The sequence below is a fragment of the Siphateles boraxobius genome, unplaced genomic scaffold (genome assembly GCF_051911475.1).
Source record: "Siphateles boraxobius isolate OS27281-9 unplaced genomic scaffold, OSU_SipBor_1 275, whole genome shotgun sequence".
NCBI classification, from domain to species: Eukaryota; Metazoa; Chordata; class Actinopteri; order Cypriniformes; family Leuciscidae; genus Siphateles; species Siphateles boraxobius.
In genome coordinates, this window is record NW_027508893.1 from 15,405 (window position 1) to 35,101 (window position 19,697).

Consider the following 19,697-nt stretch of genomic DNA (forward strand, 5'->3'; position numbering starts at 1 on the left):
AATAAATTAAAACCTGCTTACCTTAAAACCAGAAGATTCCTCGTAGAACGAGTCGTCAATTAAAAGCCGCTTGTCAATGTACCTCCTGAAGGGTGTGTGTCCCGTGTGACAAGCAACACACGAGACCAAGTCCAACAAGAGGCGATCGCTGTCTCTACCTTAGGACCAGACACTTGATCTTAGCCAAAAGGCCGAGAAGCGATGACACAATGACGCAGAGGCGGGGGAGCCGTCAAAGGCCACGCCCACCTGGGCCGTGGCGAGAGGGTCTAAAGGTCGCCAGCAAACAAGCTCAGCTCACAGCAATACAAGCTCAGCTTGACTGTTGACACCGAAAATGGATCACAGCAGAGCGCACAACACGACACTTTGGAGTGCAACCTGGGATTTTGGACCAACAAACATTCTGCCCTAAAAGTGAGCGGGCAGACCAAAGCGTACGTCGAAGAGACTTGAAACTCTTGAGGGATGGTAGTACCCGCCCGGTCTACAACATCACCAAGGCTCGGCCCCAAGGTGGCGCTGCAGCGATCAGAAGTACGAAATGCCTCGTAACTCCTGAACCGTCCGTCGCAGACCCAAGTGTCTTACATCACCGGAATCCTTGGCTCGGGCCGAACAAGACGCAGGCCTCGGATTCGATGGTTGCGCTGGCGAGATTTTCGGGTATTTGGGATTTTGTGAAAAAGCTACTTTTGCACACTAGTCCTAGGTCTTTCGCCCGATCTGACCCAAACCGGTGCAGAAAGATTCCCTGGAGTCTGATTGCCGACAGCGATGGGGAAAAAAGTCGGAATTTCGATTCACGTTGGCGACGGGACGCCAAAACGTTGGGAGTGGGCGAGGCGGGCTTTACTTAAATGGCCATAACTCTCCAACGGAATGAGACAATTACACCCAAGTCGGTACACCTGTGCACGGGCTCAGCCTGTGCTCAGGTGAAAAGGGATGTGGCGACTGGCCACTTGGTGGCGCTGTAAACAGTAAAAACAACAACATGAATACGGCCATAGGCGACTGTATGTCAGGTGATTTTTCACACATGCACAAGGTATTCATACCACATGATAGAACTCCTCATTCGGAACAACTTTGCTTCTAGGACCACTGCTGCCAATAAAAGCGCTGGTTGAATAATGGAGATTATTTGAAGAATGATGAAAAAAAAAACTAAAAAACAGCCCTACTTTTGCAGACTGGTCCTAGGTTGAGAGTTTTACATCTCTCGATCAACCACTGCAGTTCAATTCTCTGGACTTCCTAGGTCGTTAACTACCAGAAGAAGAGGAACTCGAACAATCTGCTCTTTTAACCAGTGTGTCCAGGGGAGAGCGCGAACGCAGTCCCCCACTACCATAAATTATGCAGTCGAGATTCCCACATTTGGGGAATTCGCAGGGGTCAGCACAACCGGAGTGCAATGGCCGAGCCTCGCCCTGGGTGAACCACCTTCCTGATCATGGTGTCTCCCCTGCCAGGTAAGTATGAATTCCCAGGCCTCCCGTCAGAGGCACCGTGTCCCTCTCCGCAATCCTCACCAACGGTCGGACAATCAAACACACACCTGATTCAACTCATCAGCTCATTCGTAAAAACTCCAAGAGATAAGAGAGAGACATCAAAAACCTGCAGAGTCGGGCTCTTTTGCTGTTGTTGTTGTGGATGATGTTGTTTTCATGCTCCGGATCCATGAGCCAAAAATCAATTTCATACGCGGTCACCGGATAGTGGACGAATCAGATGTTAAACGAGATAAGAACAGAGTTGTTGTTTTTTTTTCCCTCTCACACCACCATTACCTGTATAGCATATGATCACCTACAACACCTTTAAAGCACCCATACACAGCAATATACGTTACTTCCATTAACACCTGCTGCCACACAAGACTAAAACATCTCTTTCATTGAACACAGTTTTTGGGGGTGCACCGTTCCCAGAAGTACTGCAATACCGGGTCGATGCGTGGAGTGGACGGAGCAAGCCCCTCTTCCATCTCCCAGTTCCAAAAATCAATTTAATATATGGTGCCCGGGTAGGGCACGTATCAGATATTAAACTGATAAGAACAGATTTTTTTTCTTTCGAAAAAAGTTTATTGTCACATTGTTTCATTCCATTCTTTCAATATCCATTTTTTCCTTATAAAATCACATTTTTGCACATATCTTAAAACAACAAAAAGGACATAAGTTACAGTTAAAAATCAGTTATGTTGATGTGTTGTGTAAAAGTCCATGTATGTTGTGTGTTGTTTTAAAGTAAAGGTAAAATGGATTAAAATAAAATAGGAATGCAAATATAAAACAATAAAACAATAAAATATGCCAAATAAAACATCTCTTGTACAGGATCGAGGGTGAGTCCCTATCAAGAATGTCCATTCACTCCAGGTCTCCAGAACAGGCCCCAGACTCCTCGCTTCCAGTGCCCAGCGGAGATCCCCTCTCCTCCGGCCCGCTGGCCCGCTGTTCCCGTAGCCAGAGTGGTGAGGGTGCATCTACGGGCGGCCAGGTACGGTGGCGGCCGGGACCTTCTCCGTGTGACCTCGGCCCCCCCATCCGAATAACGACGTGCGGCCCACCCTGCAGCGTTGATGTTATCCTCTGCTCGCACGCGTGGAGGGGGACCGTCACGCGTTTCCCCACCAGCAGGTTTCTGGTGACCCAGATGGCATCCTTGATGTGGTTGAGGGTGAGCCAGAGCGAGGCAAACGTTGGTGGTGTCAACTCCTTCAAGCCCTGACCCACCCCCAGGATGGCGAGCTTATAGTCCACGTGGGCCCCACCCGCTGGCAGGCACGGGAAAAACAGGGGGCCTGTCTTGGCCCACAGGTCCCGCGCAGCGCCGCACTCCCAGAGCAGATGTTGAACGGTCTCCGGGGAACCACATCCGGACCGTGGGCAGGTGGAGTTTTTGGCCATGCCTCTGGAGTGCATGACCGCCCTGACCGGGAGGATCTCATGAGCCACCATCCACGACAGGTCCTTAAGCCTGTTCTGGAGAGCTGGGTGGGCTGCGTTCCTCCAAACGTCTTTGGCCTCACCTAGTGTGAGGCCTGGAACTGGACTCACCGATTCTCGATCCTGCACAAGAGAGACGAGAGACTTGTGATTAGTTAAAACAGTGGCATCATTTGTTTCTAAAAGATATTTCTTTAAAAATTTCTTAATAAAACTATGCTCTTTTGACAAATTAAAAGACACTGGACTTTTAAGGTCAATGGGTAAAATTTTCAAACTTCTTAGGTATGACCCCATCCAGAATCGGGTCATGGCTGCTGTCTTGTGTTCTCTGGATGGGGTCAGTGCATACTGGATATGGAGGGCGGCAAAGCGGCTGCCTAAAAACAGGTGGGGGTCTGGGAGGCCTTTCCCGCCATTCTCTTTTTTCTTTTTAACGACCTCCCTCTTGATTCGTTCCCACTTGGACCCCCACAGGAAATAAAATACCGCCCTCTCCAACTTAGCCAGGAATCGTCTTGGGGGACTAAAAACAGAACAGACAAGTAAAATTAGTGGTAAAATCACTGCTTTAAAAATTAAAATCTTGCCTTCTAACGTCAGTTGTCTTAGTCCCCAAAAGCCCAGTCTTTGTCTGACTTTCCCTAACATGTCAGTCCAGTTTCCTGGTCCTCCACCCTCCCTGTCAAATTTTACTCCTAAAATTTTCAAATCCTTTTCTTTAAAATCCAAATCTAGTCCTCCTGTGTCCACGTCGCCCCACGGCCCGAAGAGCAGGGCCTCGGACTTACTCCTGTTAAGCTTGGCGCCCGAGGCCCGACCGTACCAGTCAGTCAAGTCCATTGCTCTTCGTACTGATAAAAAGTCAGTCGCTAAAAGGGTCACGTCATCCATATATAAAACGCAGGTCGCCGTCAGTCCACCAGTTCCTGGGATATCTAGTCCTTTAATCCATTTATCCCTTCTCAAGATCTGTGCCAGTGGCTCAATACAAGCCACATACAGAAGGGGAGATAAAGGACACCCCTGACGGACACCGCTGTGGATATTTACAGCTTTGGAAAGATGCCCATTTGCAAGAAATTTGCTGCTTAAGCCCTCATACAGCAGTCCCACCCAAGCTATAAACCTCTCTGGAAAGCCCATTTTTTGCAGTACCTGAAGGAGGTACTGGTGCGAGACCCGATCAAAAGCTTTTTCAAAGTCTAAATTTAGGACTACAAGCCTAATGTTTCTGTCTCTCGCATAACAGATGGCGTCTCTGATCAGTACCAGGCTGTCCGTGATCTTCCTGCCGGGCACAGCGCAAGCTTGATCCAGGTGGATTACGTCCTCTAAAACAGTCGACATGCGTGTAGCTAAAATCTTACTAAAAAGTTTACAATCATAATTTAAAAGAGTGATTGGTCGCCAGTTTCTCAAGTCAGTCTTGTCTCCTTTTTTGTACAGTAATGTAACTATCCCTACTCTAAAGCTGTCTGGAAGTCTGTCAAGAGTCTCAAATTCTTTAAAAACTGTAAGTAAGTCATGTGCTAAAATGTCCCAGAAAGTCAGATAAAACTCAAAGGGGAGTCCGTCCATGCCCGGGGACTTCCCCTTCTTAAAACCCTTTAAAGCTTTTTCCAATTCTAAAAGATTAAAATCCTGGGATAAAAGCACATCTGGACTCTTAACTTTTTCATCTAAAAACCCTAAAACTTCCTCTAAGATGCCATTGTGTACCTCTTTAGTGCCGTATAAATTACTGTAAAAACTTTCAATTTCCCCTAAAATCAGGTCAGTTGTATTTACTTCCCCCCCTCTAAAAGTTTTTAAAATATTGATCGACCCTCCCCGAGCTATTGTCTTTTTAAAAAAATACCTGGTACACTTCTCTCCTTCCTCTAACTCCCTTTCTCTACATCTTAAAATGACACCTTTGCTCTTTGTTTCAGACAGATCTGACATTTCTTTCTTTACTTCTTTTATTTCATTTGTAAAATCCAATCCATTGTTTAAAAGGTTAAAATATCTCTGCAGTCTTTTTTGCAACCCCATCATGCGTCTTTTTTCTTTATTCTTTTTTTCTTTTCCAATTTGTTTAAAAAACCGTCCTGTCCTTTGTTTCACCATCTCCCACCACTGTGCACGTGAGTCGTAAAAGTCCTGGAGGGTCTGCCATTGGCTGAACTGCTCCCTATACTCACTAACCACTTCCTCGTCCTCTAATAGGGAACAGTTCAGCTTCCACAGCCCTCCCCCTGCAGTCACACCCGTGGGGAGTGAAAGAGTGCAAGACAGCATCATGTGGTCGGAAAAAAAGAGGGGGGTCAATGTAGCATCGGTCGGCGGGAGGTCCCTGGTAAAAATATAGTCAATTCGAGAGGCTCTGGCACCGTCACCACTGAACCAGGTGAAGCCTTCCTCTCTTTGATGCATTGTTTTAAAACAGTCAACTAACTTAAAATCTTTGACTATATTTTGTAATAAAACCGATGTCTTGTCGACCTTAAAATCCTCTCCTACCCTCCTTCTGTCCTTTTTTGATAATACACAATTAAAATCCCCTGCTACCACTAGGGGAGCCCTGCCTAGCATGTGGGGTTGCAAGTCTTCTAAAAGCTCATACCTGTTATTTTTTTCAGTAAAACCATACATATTTAAAATGTTAAGATCCTTACCTAAAAAAGTCAGATTTGCTAAAATTGCCCGCCCGTCCCTCACCACAGTGCTGCCCTTCACCAAAACATGGGGATTTTTTATTAAAATAGCAACACCGTCATTTTTGTTAAAATTGGACCCACTCCAAATGGAAAATCCTGGGGTCCAAATCTCCTCCCACTTCCTGTAATTTGTTAAAAAGGGCAAACCACATTCTTGCAATAAAAACACATCTGACTTAAAAGTTTTTAAAAAGGATAACACACTCTGTGCTCGCAAAGTAGACCTCACACTTCTCACATTGATTGTAGAGATAGTGAGGGCCATGAGCAGTATGGTTAAAAATACAAGCATTAATAGAAGGATAAAACCAAAAGACTGCAGAAAGTTACATTAAAATCATGTTATGTCATGTAGCACTTGCTTCTCCTTTTCCCCAGAAAAACTGGGATCAGGAGGGCAAATGCTCGCCGCCTCAGAGTCCACAGAGAGAACCTCTTGTGGCTCCTTCGGTGACGATGTTCTAAGCTTAACGTGCAAAAAGGAGACTTCATTGGGAGATTCTGCAGGCCACATACGGTCTAGATCTAACGAAGAGGAACTATCTAGCCGATGCGATGCCCGCAGCCTTTTCTCCTCTGTTTGATGCAGAGGAGATCTCGCAGACCTTTTTTGCACCTGAGCATTGGGGAGTGAACCCTCGGATTCACCCCCACTATCCACCACACTAACCTCCGATACGGTGTAGAGTGAGGAAGCCGTTGCATCCTCCTCCTCCTCCTCCATTTTGTTTTCACTTCTCTCTTGTTGGGGAACGGCTTCCTCACTCTGTTCGCTGTTAAAACTTGACTCCGCCCCTGTGGCCGCCCCACTTCCTTCCTCCTGCCCACTCCCTGAGGCTGGCTGGGAAATAGAATTTCCCGCCAAAACCTCAGGGACCGCCTCCTCCTTCCTTTGCTCTTTTGTTTGTTCCACATGTGGGGCGGCCATTTTGTTGCCTTTCAGTTTGTTGGCAAAACTTTTAGGGCAATCTCTGTAGAGATGGGATGACTCCCCACAGAGGTTGCACCGCCTGCCATTGGTACACTCTTCAAAAGTATGACCAATTTCTCTGCATTTCCCACATATCATTTACTGGCATGCTTCAGCTAAGTGCCCAAACTTTCCACATTTTCTACATAATTTGGGCATACCCTGGTAGTGAATGTAGCCTCTGTTCTCACCCAACACAATCATAGAAGGCAGATGCTTCAGGCCCTGGTAGCCCCCAGCGTCTTCCCATTGTTTAATGGGAATTCGCCAGGAGCATGTCCAAATACCATCCTCATCTAAAACCTTGACTGGCTGGCTTCGAACTGTGCAAAATCTGCCCAGCCAGACACAAATGTCCTCCCCAGTCACTGTCTCATTAAACATTCTAACAATCACAGTTTTAAGTGTGTTGTCAGAGAGCTTTTCAACAGTAAACATGGACAGCTGGGATTTAGCTACTTCAAATCTGTGCCAGAAATCATTCAGGTGGGAAACCGCTCTAAAACTAACATCAAATCCTTTGTTCAGGGGCAGAGTCACGATGCAATTCAGATCATCAGGTTTAAAATTTAGAGTTTTTTGGATCAGCTTCCTGGAGAAGTCAAGACGTGACATCCCCAGGAGCTTCCCCTCAACTTCTTTGAATAAAAAACGCACGCTGTGGTGCCTCCTCATGCCGGCACGGGCAGCCGACATGGTGGAGACACCAACAGCCTAAAACTTTAAAAAACAATAAATAAATAAATAAATAGATAAAAAGGTCTTACCTTAAAACAGAACCGGAATAAAAGCAGCTGGATCAATGTACCTCTCAAAAGTTTGGGGCTCAAGTCACTGAAGGACCCAAGCCGGAAAAACCTCCAAGAGGCGATCGCTGTCTCTACCCTAGGACCAGACACTTGATCTTAGCCAAAAGGCCGAGAAGCGATGACATAATGACGCAGAGGCGGGGGAGCCGTCAAAGGCCACGCCCACCTGGGCCGTGGCGAGAGGGTCTAAAGGTCGCCAGCAAACAAGCTCAGCTCACAGCAATACAAGCTCAGCTTGACTGTTGACACCGAAAATGGATCACAGCAGAGCGCACAACACGACACTTTGGAGTGCAACCTGGGATTTTGGACCAACAAACATTCTGCCCTAAAAGTGAGCGGGCAGACCAAAGCGTACGTCGTAGAGACTTGAAACTCTTGAGGGATGGTAGTACCCGCCCGGTCTACAACATCACCAAGGCTCGGCCCAATCGGCCCCAAGGTGGCGCTGCAGCGATCAGAAGTACGAAATGCCTCGTAACTCCTGAACCGTCCGTCGCAGACCCAAGTGTCTTACATCACCGGAATCCTTGGCTCGGGCCGAACAAGACGCAGGCCTCGGATTTGATGGTTGCGCTGGCGAGATTTTCGGGTATTTGGGATTTTGTGAAAAAGCTACTTTTGCACACTAGTCCTAGGTCTTTCGCCCGATCTGACCCAAACCGGTGCAGAAAGATTCCCTGGAGTCTGATTGCCGACAGCGATGGGGAAAAAAGTCGGAATTTCGATACACGTTGGCGACGGGACGCCAAAACGTTGGGAGTGGGCGAGGCGGGCTTTACTTAAATGGCCATAACTCTCCAACGGAATGAGACAATTACACCCAAGTCGGTACACCTGTGCACGGGCTCAGCTTGTGCTCAGGTGAAAAGGGATGTGGCGACTGGCCACTTGGTGGCGCTGTAAACAGTAAAAACAACAACATGAATACGGCCATAGGCGACTGTATGTCAGGTGATTTTTCACACATGCACAAGGTATTCATACCACATGATAGAACTCCTCATTCGGAACAACTTTGCTTCTAGGACCACTGCTGCCAATAAAAGCGCTGGTTGAATAATGGAGATTATTTGAAGAATGATGAAAAAAAAAACTAAAAAACAGCCCTACTTTTGCAGACTGGTCCTAGGTTGAGAGTTTTACATCTCTCGATCAACCACTGCAGTTCAATTCCCTGGACTTCCTAGGTCGTTAACTACCAGAAGAAGAGGAACTCGAACAATCTGCTCTTTTAACCAGTGTGTCCAGGGGAGAGCGCGAACGCAGTCCCCCACTACCATAAATTATGCAGTCGAGATTCCCACATTTGGGGAATTCGCAGGGGTCAGCACAACCGGAGTGCAATGGCCGAGCCTCGCCCTGGGTGAACCACCTTCCTGATCATGGTGTCTCCCCTGCCAGGTAAGTATGAATTCCCAGGCCTCCCGTCAGAGGCACCGTGTCCCTCTCCGCAATCCTCACCAACGGTCGGACAATCAAACACACACCTGATTCAACTCATCAGCTCATTCGTAAAAACTCCAAGAGATAAGAGAGAGACATCAAAAACCTGCAGAGTCGGGCTCTTTTGCTGTTGTTGTTGTGGATGATGTTGTTTTCATGCTCCGGATCCATGAGCCAAAAATCAATTTCATACGCGGCCACCGGATAGTGGACGAATCAGATGTTAAACGAGATAAGAACAGAGTTGTTGTTTTTTTTTTCCCTCTCACACCACCATTACCTGTATAGCATATGATCACCTACAACACCTTTAAAGCACCCATACACAGCAATATACGTTACTTCCATTAACACCTGCTGCCACACAAGACTAAAACATCTCTTTCATTGAACACAGTTTTTGGGGGTGCACCGTTCCCAGAAGTACTGCAATACCGGGTCGATGCGTGGAGTGGACGGAGCAAGCCCCTCTTCCATCTCCCAGTTCCAAAAATCAATTTAATATATGGTGCCCGGGTAGGGCACGTATCAGATATTAAACTGATAAGAACAGATTTTTCTTTCGAAAAAAGTTTATTGTCACATTGTTTCATTCCATTCTTTCAATATCCATTTTTTCCTTATAAAATCACATTTTTGCACATATCTTAAAACAACAAAAAGGACATAAGTTACAGTTAAAAATCAGTTATGTTGATGTGTTGTGTAAAAGTCCATGTATGTTGTGTGTTGTTTTAAAGTAAAGGTAAAATGGATTAAAATAAAATAGGAATGCAAATATAGAACATTAAAACAATAAAATATGCCAAATAAAACATCTCTTGTACAGGATCGAGGGTGAGTCCCTATCAAGAATGTCCATTCACTCCAGGTCTCCAGAACAGGCCCCAGACTCCTCGCTTCCAGTTCCCAGCGGAGATCCCCTCTCCTCCGGCCCGCTGGCCCGCTGTTCCCGTAACCAGAGTGGTGAGGGTGCATCTACGGGCGGCCAGGTACGGTGGCGGCCGGGACCTTCTCCGTGTGACCTCGGCCCCCCCATCCGAATAACGACGTGCGGCCCACCCTGCAGCGTTGATGTTATCCTCTGCTCGCACGCGTGGAGGGGGACCGTCACGCGTTTCCCCACCAGCAGGTTTCTGGTGACCCAGATGGCATCCTTGATGTGGTTGAGGGTGAGCCAGAGCGAGGCAAACGTTGGTGGTGTCAACTCCTTCAAGCCCTGACCCACCCCCAGGATGGCGAGCTTATAGTCCACCTGGGCCCCACCCGCTGGCAGGCACGGGAAAAACAGGGGGCCTGTCTTGGCCCACAGGTCCCGCGCAGCGCCGCACTCCCAGAGCAGATGTCGAACGGTCTCCGGGGAACCACATCCGGACCGTGGGCAGGTGGTAACCAGTGTGTCCAGGGGAGAGCGCGAACGCAGTCCCCCACTACCATAAATTATGCAGTCGAGATTCCCACATTTGGGGAATTCGCAGGGGTCAGCACAACCGGAGTGCAATGGCCGAGCCTCGCCCTGGGTGAACCACCTTCCTGATCATGGTGTCTCCCCTGCCAGGTAAGTATGAATTCCCAGGCCTCCCGTCAGAGGCACCGTGTCCCTCTCCGCAATCCTCACCAACGGTCGGACAATCAAACACACACCTGATTCAACTCATCAGCTCATTCGTAAAAACTCCAAGAGATAAGAGAGAGACATCAAAAACCTGCAGAGTCGGGCTCTTTTGCTGTTGTTGTTGTGGATGATGTTGTTTTCATGCTCCGGATCCATGAGCCAAAAATCAATTTCATACGCGGCCACCGGATAGTGGACGAATCAGATGTTAAACGAGATAAGAACAGAGTTGTTGTTTTTTTTTCCCTCTCACACCACCATTACCTGTATAGCATATGATCACCTACAACACCTTTAAAGCACCCATACACAGCAATATACGTTACTTCCATTAACACCTGCTGCCACACAAGACTAAAACATCTCTTTCATTGAACACAGTTTTTGGGGGTGCACCGTTCCCAGAAGTACTGCAATACCGGGTCGATGCGTGGAGTGGACGGAGCAAGCCCCTCTTCCATCTCCCAGTTCCAAAAATCAATTTAATATATGGTGCCCGGGTAGGGCACGTATCAGATATTAAACTGATAAGAACAGATTTTTCTTTCGAAAAAAGTTTATTGTCACATTGTTTCATTCCATTCTTTCAATATCCATTTTTTCCTTATAAAATCACATTTTTGCACATATCTTAAAACAACAAAAAGGACATAAGTTACAGTTAAAAATCAGTTATGTTGATGTGTTGTGTAAAAGTCCATGTATGTTGTGTGTTGTTTTAAAGTAAAGGTAAAATGGATTAAAATAAAATAGGAATGCAAATATAGAACATTAAAACAATAAAATATGCCAAATAAAACATCTCTTGTACAGGATCGAGGGTGAGTCCCTATCAAGAATGTCCATTCACTCCAGGTCTCCAGAACAGGCCCCAGACTCCTCGCTTCCAGTGCCCAGCGGAGATCCCCTCTCCTCCAGCCCGCTGGCCCGCTGTTCCCGTAACCAGAGTGGTGAGGGTGCATCTACGGGCGGCCAGGTACGGTGGCGGCCGGGACCTTCTCCGTGTGACCTCGGCCCCCCCATCCGAATAACGACGTGCGGCCCACCCTGCAGCGTTGATGTTATCCTCTGCTCGCACGCGTGGAGGGGGACCGTCACGCGTTTCCCCACCAGCAGGTTTCTGGTGACCCAGATGGCATCCTTGATGTGGTTGAGGGTGAGCCAGAGCGAGGCAAACGTTGGTGGTGTCAACTCCTTCAAGCCCTGACCCACCCCCAGGATGGCGAGCTTATAGTCCACCTGGGCCCCACCCGCTGGCAGGCACGGGAAAAACAGGGGGCCTGTCTTGGCCCACAGGTCCCGCGCAGCGCCGCGCTCCCAGAGCAGATGTCGAACGGTCTCCGGGGAACCACATCCGGACCGTGGGCAGGTGGTAACCAGTGTGTCCAGGGGAGAGCGCGAACGCAGTCCCCCACTACCATAAATTATGCAGTCGAGATTCCCACATTTGGGGAATTCGCAGGGGTCAGCACAACCGGAGTGCAATGGCCGAGCCTCGCCCTGGGTGAACCACCTTCCTGATCATGGTGTCTCCCCTGCCAGGTAAGTATGAATTCCCAGGCCTCCCGTCAGAGGCACCGTGTCCCTCTCCGCAATCCTCACCAACGGTCGGACAATCAAACACACACCTGATTCAACTCATCAGCTCATTCGTAAAAACTCCAAGAGATAAGAGAGAGACATCAAAAACCTGCAGAGTCGGGCTCTTTTGCTGTTGTTGTTGTGGATGATGTTGTTTTCATGCTCCGGATCCATGAGCCAAAAATCAATTTCATACGCGGCCACCGGATAGTGGACGAATCAGATGTTAAACGAGATAAGAACAGAGTTGTTGTTTTTTTTTCCCTCTCACACCACCATTACCTGTATAGCATATGATCACCTACAACACCTTTAAAGCACCCATACACAGCAATATACGTTACTTCCATTAACACCTGCTGCCACACAAGACTAAAACATCTCTTTCATTGAACACAGTTTTTGGGGGTGCACCGTTCCCAGAAGTACTGCAATACCGGGTCGATGCGTGGAGTGGACGGAGCAAGCCCCTCTTCCATCTCCCAGTTCCAAAAATCAATTTAATATATGGTGCCCGGGTAGGGCACGTATCAGATATTAAACTGATAAGAACAGATTTTTCTTTCGAAAAAAGTTTATTGTCACATTGTTTCATTCCATTCTTTCAATATCCATTTTTTCCTTATAAAATCACATTTTTGCACATATCTTAAAACAACAAAAAGGACATAAGTTACAGTTAAAAATCAGTTATGTTGATGTGTTGTGTAAAAGTCCATGTATGTTGTGTGTTGTTTTAAAGTAAAGGTAAAATGGATTAAAATAAAATAGGAATGCAAATATAGAACATTAAAACAATAAAATATGCCAAATAAAACATCTCTTGTACAGGATCGAGGGTGAGTCCCTATCAAGAATGTCCATTCACTCCAGGTCTCCAGAACAGGCCCCAGACTCCTCGCTTCCAGTGCCCAGCGGAGATCCCCTCTCCTCCGGCCCGCTGGCCCGCTGTTCCCGTAACCAGAGTGGTGAGGGTGCATCTACGGGCGGCCAGGTACGGTGGCGGCCGGGACCTTCTCCGTGTGACCTCGGCCCCCCCATCCGAATAACGACGTGCGGCCCACCCTGCAGCGTTGATGTTATCCTCTGCTCGCACGCGTGGAGGGGGACCGTCACGCGTTTCCCCACCAGCAGGTTTCTGGTGACCCAGATGGCATCCTTGATGTGGTTGAGGGTGAGCCAGAGCGAGGCAAACGTTGGTGGTGTCAACTCCTTCAAGCCCTGACCCACCCCCAGGATGGCGAGCTTATAGTCCACCTGGGCCCCACCCGCTGGCAGGCACGGGAAAAACAGGGGGCCTGTCTTGGCCCACAGGTCCCGCGCAGCGCCGCACTCCCAGAGCAGATGTTGAACGGTCTCCGGGGAACCACATCCGGACCGTGGGCAGGTGGAGTTTTTGGCCATGCCTCTGGAGTGCATGACCGCCCTGACTGGGAGGATCTCATGAGCCACCATCCACGACAGGTCCTTAAGCCTGTTCTGGAGAGCTGGGTGGGCTGCGTTCCTCCAAACGTCTTTGGCCTCACCTAGTGTGAGGCCTGGAACTGGACTCACCGATTCTCGATCCTGCACAAGAGAGACGAGAGACTTGTGATTAGTTAAAACAGTGGCATCATTTGTTTCTAAAAGATATTTCTTTAAAAATTTCTTAATAAAACTATGCTCTTTTGACAAATTAAAAGACACTGGACTTTTAAGATCAATGGGTAAAATTTTCAAACTTCTTAGGTATGACCCCATCCAGAATCGGGTCATGGCTGCTGTCTTGTGTTCTCTGGATGGGGTCAGTGCATACTGGATATGGAGGGCGGCAAAGCGGCTGCCTAAAAACAGGTGGGGGTCTGGGAGGCCTTTCCCGCCATTCTCTTTTTTCTTTTTAACGACCTCCCTCTTGATTCGTTCCCACTTGGACCCCCACAGGAAATAAAATACCGCCCTCTCCAACTTGGCCAGAAATCGTCTTGGGGGACTAAAAACAGAACAGACAAGTAAAATTAGTGGTAAAATCACTGCTTTAAAAATTAAAATCTTGCCTTCTAACGTCAGTTGTCTTAGTCCCCAAAAGCCCAGTCTTTGTCTGACTTTCCCTAACATGTCAGTCCAGTTTCCTGGTCCTCCACCCTCCCTGTCAAATTTTACTCCTAAAATTTTCAAATCCTTTTCTTTAAAATCCAAATCTAGTCCTCCTGTGTCCACGTCGCCCCACGGCCCGAAGAGCAGGGCCTCGGACTTACTCCTGTTAAGCTTGGCGCCCGAGGCCCGACCGTACCAGTCAGTCAAGTCCATTGCTCTTCGTACTGATAAAAAGTCAGTCGCTAAAAGGGTCACGTCATCCATATATAAAACGCAGGTCGCCGTCAGTCCACCAGTTCCTGGGATATCTAGTCCTTTAATCCATTTATCCCTTCTCAAGATCTGTGCCAGTGGCTCAATACAAGCCACATACAGAAGGGGAGATAAAGGACACCCCTGACGGACACCGCTGTGGATATTTACAGCTTTGGAAAGATGCCCATTTGCAAGAAATTTGCTGCTTAAGCCCTCATACAGCAGTCCCACCCAAGCTATAAACCTCTCTGGAAAGCCCATTTTTTGCAGTACCTGAAGGAGGTACTGGTGCGAGACCCGATCAAAAGCTTTTTCAAAGTCTAAATTTAGGACTACAAGCCTAATGTTTCTGTCTCTCGCATAACAGATGGCGTCTCTGATCAGTACCAGGCTGTCCGTGATCTTCCTGCCGGGCACAGCGCAAGCTTGATCCAGGTGGATTACGTCCTCTAAAACAGTCGACATGCGTGTAGCTAAAATCTTACTAAAAAGTTTACAATCATAATTTAAAAGAGTGATTGGTCGCCAGTTTCTCAAGTCAGTCTTGTCTCCTTTTTTGTACAGTAATGTAACTATCCCTACTCTAAAGCTGTCTGGAAGTCTGTCAAGAGTCTCAAATTCTTTAAAAACTGTAAGTAAGTCATGTGCTAAAATGTCCCAGAAAGTCAGATAAAACTCAAAGGGGAGTCCGTCCATGCCCGGGGACTTCCCCTTCTTAAAACCCTTTAAAGCTTTTTCCAATTCTAAAAGATTAAAATCCTGGGATAAAAGCACATCTGGACTCTTAACTTTTTTATCTAAAAACCCTAAAACTTCCTCTAAGATGCCATTGTGTACCTCTTTAGTGCCGTATAAATTACTGTAAAAACTTTCAATTTCCCCTAAAATCAGGTCAGTTGTATTTACTTCCCCCCCTCTAAAAGTTTTTAAAATATTGATCGACCCTCCCCGAGCTATTGTCTTTTTAAAAAAATACCTGGTACACTTCTCTCCTTCCTCTAACTCCCTTTCTCTACATCTTAAAATGACACCTTTGCTCTTTGTTTCAGACAGATCTGACATTTCTTTCTTTACTTCTTTTATTTCATTTGTAAAATCCAATCCATTGTTTAAAAGGTTAAAATATCTCTGCAGTCTTTTTTGCAACCCCATCATGCGTCTTTTTTCTTTATTCTTTTTTTCTTTTCCAATTTGTTTAAAAAACCGTCCTGTCCTTTGTTTCACCATCTCCCACCACTGTGCACGTGAGTCGTAAAAGTCCTGGAGGGTCTGCCATTGGCTGAACTGCTCCCTATACTCACTAACCACTTCCTCGTCCTCTAATAGGGAACAGTTCAGCTTCCACAGCCCTCCCCCTGCAGTCACACCTGTGGGGAGTGAAAGAGTGCAAGACAGCATCATATGGTCGGAAAAAAAGAGGGGGGTCAATGTAGCATCGGTCGGCGGGAGGTCCCTGGTAAAAATATAGTCAATTCGAGAGGCTCTGGTACCGTCACCACTGAACCAGGTGAAGCCTTCCTCTCTTTGATGCATTGTTTTAAAACAGTCAACTAATTTAAAATCTTTGACTATATTTTGTAATAAAACCGATGTCTTGTCGACCTTAAAATCCTCTCCTACCCTCCTTCTGTCCTTTTTTGATAATACACAATTAAAATCCCCTGCTACCACTAGGGGAGCCCTGCCTAGCATGTGGGGTTGTAAGTCTTCTAAAAGCTCATACCTGTTATTTTTTTCAGTAAAACCATACATATTTAAAATGTTAAGATCCTTACCTAAAAAAGTCAGATTTGCTAAAATTGCCCGCCCGTCCCTCACCACAGTGCTGCCCTTCACCAAAAGGTTGGGATTTTTTATTAAAATAGCAACACCGTCATTTTTGTTAAAATTGGACCCACTCCAAATGGAAAATCCTGGGGTCCAAATCTCCTCCCACTTCCTGTAATTTGTTAAAAAGGGCAAACCACATTCTTGCAATAAAAACACATCTGACTTAAAAGTTTTTAAAAAGGATAACACACTCTGTGCTCGCAAAGTAGACCTCACACTTCTCACATTGATTGTAGAGATAGTGAGGGCCATGAGCAGTATGGTTAAAAATACAAGCATTAATAGAAGGATAAAACCAAAAGACTGCAGAAAGTTACATTAAAATCATGTTATGTCATGTAGCACTTGCTTCTCCTTTTCCCCAGAAAAACTGGGATCAGGAGGGCAAATGCTCGCCGCCTCAGAGTCCACAGAGAGAACCTCTTGTGGCTCCTTCGGTGACGATGTTCTAAGCTTAACGTGCAAAAAGGAGACTTCATTGGGAGATTCTGCGGGCCACATACGGTCTAGATCTAACGAAGAGGAACTATCTAGCCGATGCGATGCCCGCAGCCTTTTCTCCTCTGTTTGAAGCAGAGGAGATCTCGCAGACCTTTTTTGCACCTGAGCATTGGGGAGTGAACCCTCGGATTCATCCCCACTATCCACCACACTAACCTCCGATACGGTGTAGAGTGAGGAAGCCGTTGCATCCTCCTCCTCCTCCTCCATTTTGTTTTCACTTCTCTCTTGTTGGGGAACGGCTTCCTCACTCTGTTCGCTGTTAAAACTTGACTCCGCCCCTGTGGCCGCCCCACTTCCTTCCTCCTGCCCACTCCCTGAGGCTGGCTGGGAATTAGAATTTCCCGCCAAAACCTCAGGGACCGCCTCCTCCTTCCTTTGCTCTTTTGTTTGTTCCACATGTGGGGCGGCCATTTTGTTGCCTTTCAGTTTGTTGGCAAAACTTTTAGGGCAATCTCTGTAGAGATGGGATGACTCCCCACAGAGGTTGCACCGCCTGCCATTGGTACACTCTTCAAAAGTATGACCAATTTCTCTGCATTTCCCACATATCATTTCCTGGCATGCTTCAGCTAAGTGCCCAAACTTTCCACATTTTCTACATAATTTGGGCATACCCTGGTAGTGAATGTAGCCTCTGTTCTCGCCCAACACAATCATAGAAGGCAGATGCTTCAGGCCCTGGTAGCCCCCAGCGTCTTCCCATTGTTTAATGGGAATTCGCCAGGAGCATGTCCAAATACCATCCTCATCTAAAACCTTGACTGGCTGGCTTCGAACTGTGCAAAATCTGCCCAGCCAGACACAAATGTCCTCCCCAGTCACTGTCTCATTAAACATTCTAACAATCACAGTTTTAAGTGTGTTGTCAGAGAGCTTTTCAACAGTAAACATGGACAGCTGGGATTTAGCTACTTCAAATCTGTGCCAGAAATCATTCAGGTGGGAAACCGCTCTAAAACTAACATCAAATCCTTTGTTCAGGGGCAGAGTCACGATGCAATTCAGATCATCAGGTTTAAAATTTAGAGTTTTTTGGATCAGCTTCCTGGAGAAGTCAAGACGTGACATCCCCAGGAGCTTCCCCTCAACTTCTTTGAATAAAAAACGCACGCTGTGGTGCCTCCTCATGCCGGCACGGGCAGCCGACATGGTGGAGACACCAACAGCCTAAAACTTTAAAAAACAATAAATAAATAAATAATAAATAAATAGATAAAAAGGTCTTACCTTAAAACAGAACCGGAATAAAAGCAGCTGGATCAATGTACCTCTCAAAAGTTTGGGGCTCAAGTCACTGAAGGACCCAAGCCGGAAAAACCTCCAAGAGGCGATCGCTGTCTCTACCCTAGGACCAGACACTTGATCTTAGCCAAAAGGCCGAGAAGCGATGACACAATGACGCAGAGGCGGGGGAGCCGTCAAAGGCCACGCCCACCTGGGCCGTGGCGAGAGGGTCTAAAGGTCGCCAGCAAACAAGCTCAGCTCACAGCAATACAAGCTCAGCTTGACTGTTGACACCGAAAATGGATCACAGCAGAGCGCACAACACGACACTTTGGAGTGCAACCTGGGATTTTGGACCAACAAACATTCTGCCCTAAAAGTGAGCGGGCAGACCAAAGCGTACGTCGTAGAGACTTGAAACTCTTGAGGGATGGTAGTACCCGCCCGGTCTACAACATCACCAAGGCTCGGCCCAATCGGCCCCAAGGTGGCGCTGCAGCGATCAGAAGTACGAAATGCCTCGTAACTCCTGAACCGTCCGTCGCAGACCCAAGTGTCTTACATCACCGGAATCCTTGGCTCGGGCCGAACAAGACGCAGGCCTCGGATTTGATGGTTGCGCTGGCGAGATTTTCGGGTATTTGGGATTTTGTGAAAAAGCTACTTTTGCACACTAGTCCTAGGTCTTTCGCCCGATCTGACCCAAACCGGTGCAGAAAGATTCCCTGGAGTCTGATTGCCGACAGCGATGGGGAAAAAAGTCGGAATTTCGATACACGTTGGCGACGGGACGCCAAAACGTTGGGAGTGGGCGAGGCGGGCTTTACTTAAATGGCCATAACTCTCCAACGGAATGAGACAATTACACCCAAGTCGGTACACCTGTGCACGGGCTCAGCCTGTGCTCAGGTGAAAAGGGATGTGGCGACTGGCCACTTGGTGGCGCTGTAAACAGTAAAAACAACAACATGAATACGGCCATAGGCGACTGTATGTCAGGTGATTTTTCACACATGCACAAGGTATTCATACCACATGATAGAACTCCTCATTCGGAACAACTTTGCTTCTAGGACCACTGCTGCCAATAAAAGCGCTGGTTGAATAATGGAGATTATTTGAAGAATGATGAAAAAAAAACTAAAAAACAGCCCTACTTTTGCAGACTGGTCCTAGGTTGAGAGTTTTACATCTCTCGATCAACCACTGCAGTTCAATTCCCTGGACTTCCTAGGTCGTTAACTACCAGAAGAAGAGGAACTCGAACAATCTGCTCTTTTAACCAGTGTGTCCAGGGGAGAGCGCGAACGCAGTCCCCCACTACCATAAATTATGCAGTCGAGATTCCCACATTTGGGGAATTCGCAGGGGTCAGCACAACCGGAGTGCAATGGCCGAGCCTCGCCCTGGGTGAACCACCTTCCTGATCATGGTGTCTCCCCTGCCAGGTAAGTATGAATTCCCAGGCCTCCCGTCAGAGGCACCGTGTCCCTCTCCGCAATCCTCACCAACGGTCGGACAATCAAACACACACCTGATTCAACTCATCAGCTCATTCGTAAAAACTCCAAGAGATAAGAGAGAGACATCAAAAACCTGCAGAGTCGGGCTCTTTTGCTGTTGTTGTTGTGGATGATGTTGTTTTCATGCTCCGGATCCATGAGCCAAAAATCAATTTCATACGCGGCCACCGGATAGTGGACGAATCAGATGTTAAACGAGATA

At 47.3% G+C, this 19,697-nt stretch overlaps 5 non-coding genes and 4 pseudogenes across 5 annotated transcripts; all 9 read right to left on the reverse strand.

The window, feature by feature from the left end:
* Positions 1–1,322: 1,322 nt before the first annotated feature.
* On the reverse strand, positions 1,323–1,486 carry LOC143753130 (U1 spliceosomal RNA). Its single transcript, XR_013207551.1, has one exon. It is a non-coding gene; the product is annotated as a U1 spliceosomal RNA (small nuclear RNA).
* Positions 1,487–1,920: 434 nt separating this feature from the next.
* Positions 1,921–2,097, reverse strand: LOC143753284 (U2 spliceosomal RNA; annotated as a pseudogene).
* A 6,595-nt stretch (positions 2,098–8,692) lies between these two features.
* LOC143753141 (U1 spliceosomal RNA) lies at positions 8,693–8,856 on the reverse strand. Its single transcript, XR_013207562.1, has one exon. It is a non-coding gene; the product is annotated as a U1 spliceosomal RNA (small nuclear RNA).
* Positions 8,857–9,291: 435 nt separating this feature from the next.
* LOC143753256 (U2 spliceosomal RNA) lies at positions 9,292–9,467 on the reverse strand (annotated as a pseudogene).
* Positions 9,468–10,292: 825 nt separating this feature from the next.
* Positions 10,293–10,456, reverse strand: LOC143753152 (U1 spliceosomal RNA). Its single transcript, XR_013207573.1, has one exon. It is a non-coding gene; the product is annotated as a U1 spliceosomal RNA (small nuclear RNA).
* A 434-nt stretch (positions 10,457–10,890) lies between these two features.
* LOC143753257 (U2 spliceosomal RNA) lies at positions 10,891–11,066 on the reverse strand (annotated as a pseudogene).
* Positions 11,067–11,891: 825 nt separating this feature from the next.
* Positions 11,892–12,055, reverse strand: LOC143753163 (U1 spliceosomal RNA). Its single transcript, XR_013207584.1, has one exon. It is a non-coding gene; the product is annotated as a U1 spliceosomal RNA (small nuclear RNA).
* A 434-nt stretch (positions 12,056–12,489) lies between these two features.
* LOC143753258 (U2 spliceosomal RNA) lies at positions 12,490–12,665 on the reverse strand (annotated as a pseudogene).
* Positions 12,666–19,264: 6,599 nt separating this feature from the next.
* On the reverse strand, positions 19,265–19,428 carry LOC143753174 (U1 spliceosomal RNA). Its single transcript, XR_013207595.1, has one exon. It is a non-coding gene; the product is annotated as a U1 spliceosomal RNA (small nuclear RNA).
* Between the last annotated feature and the right edge of the window lie 269 nt (positions 19,429–19,697).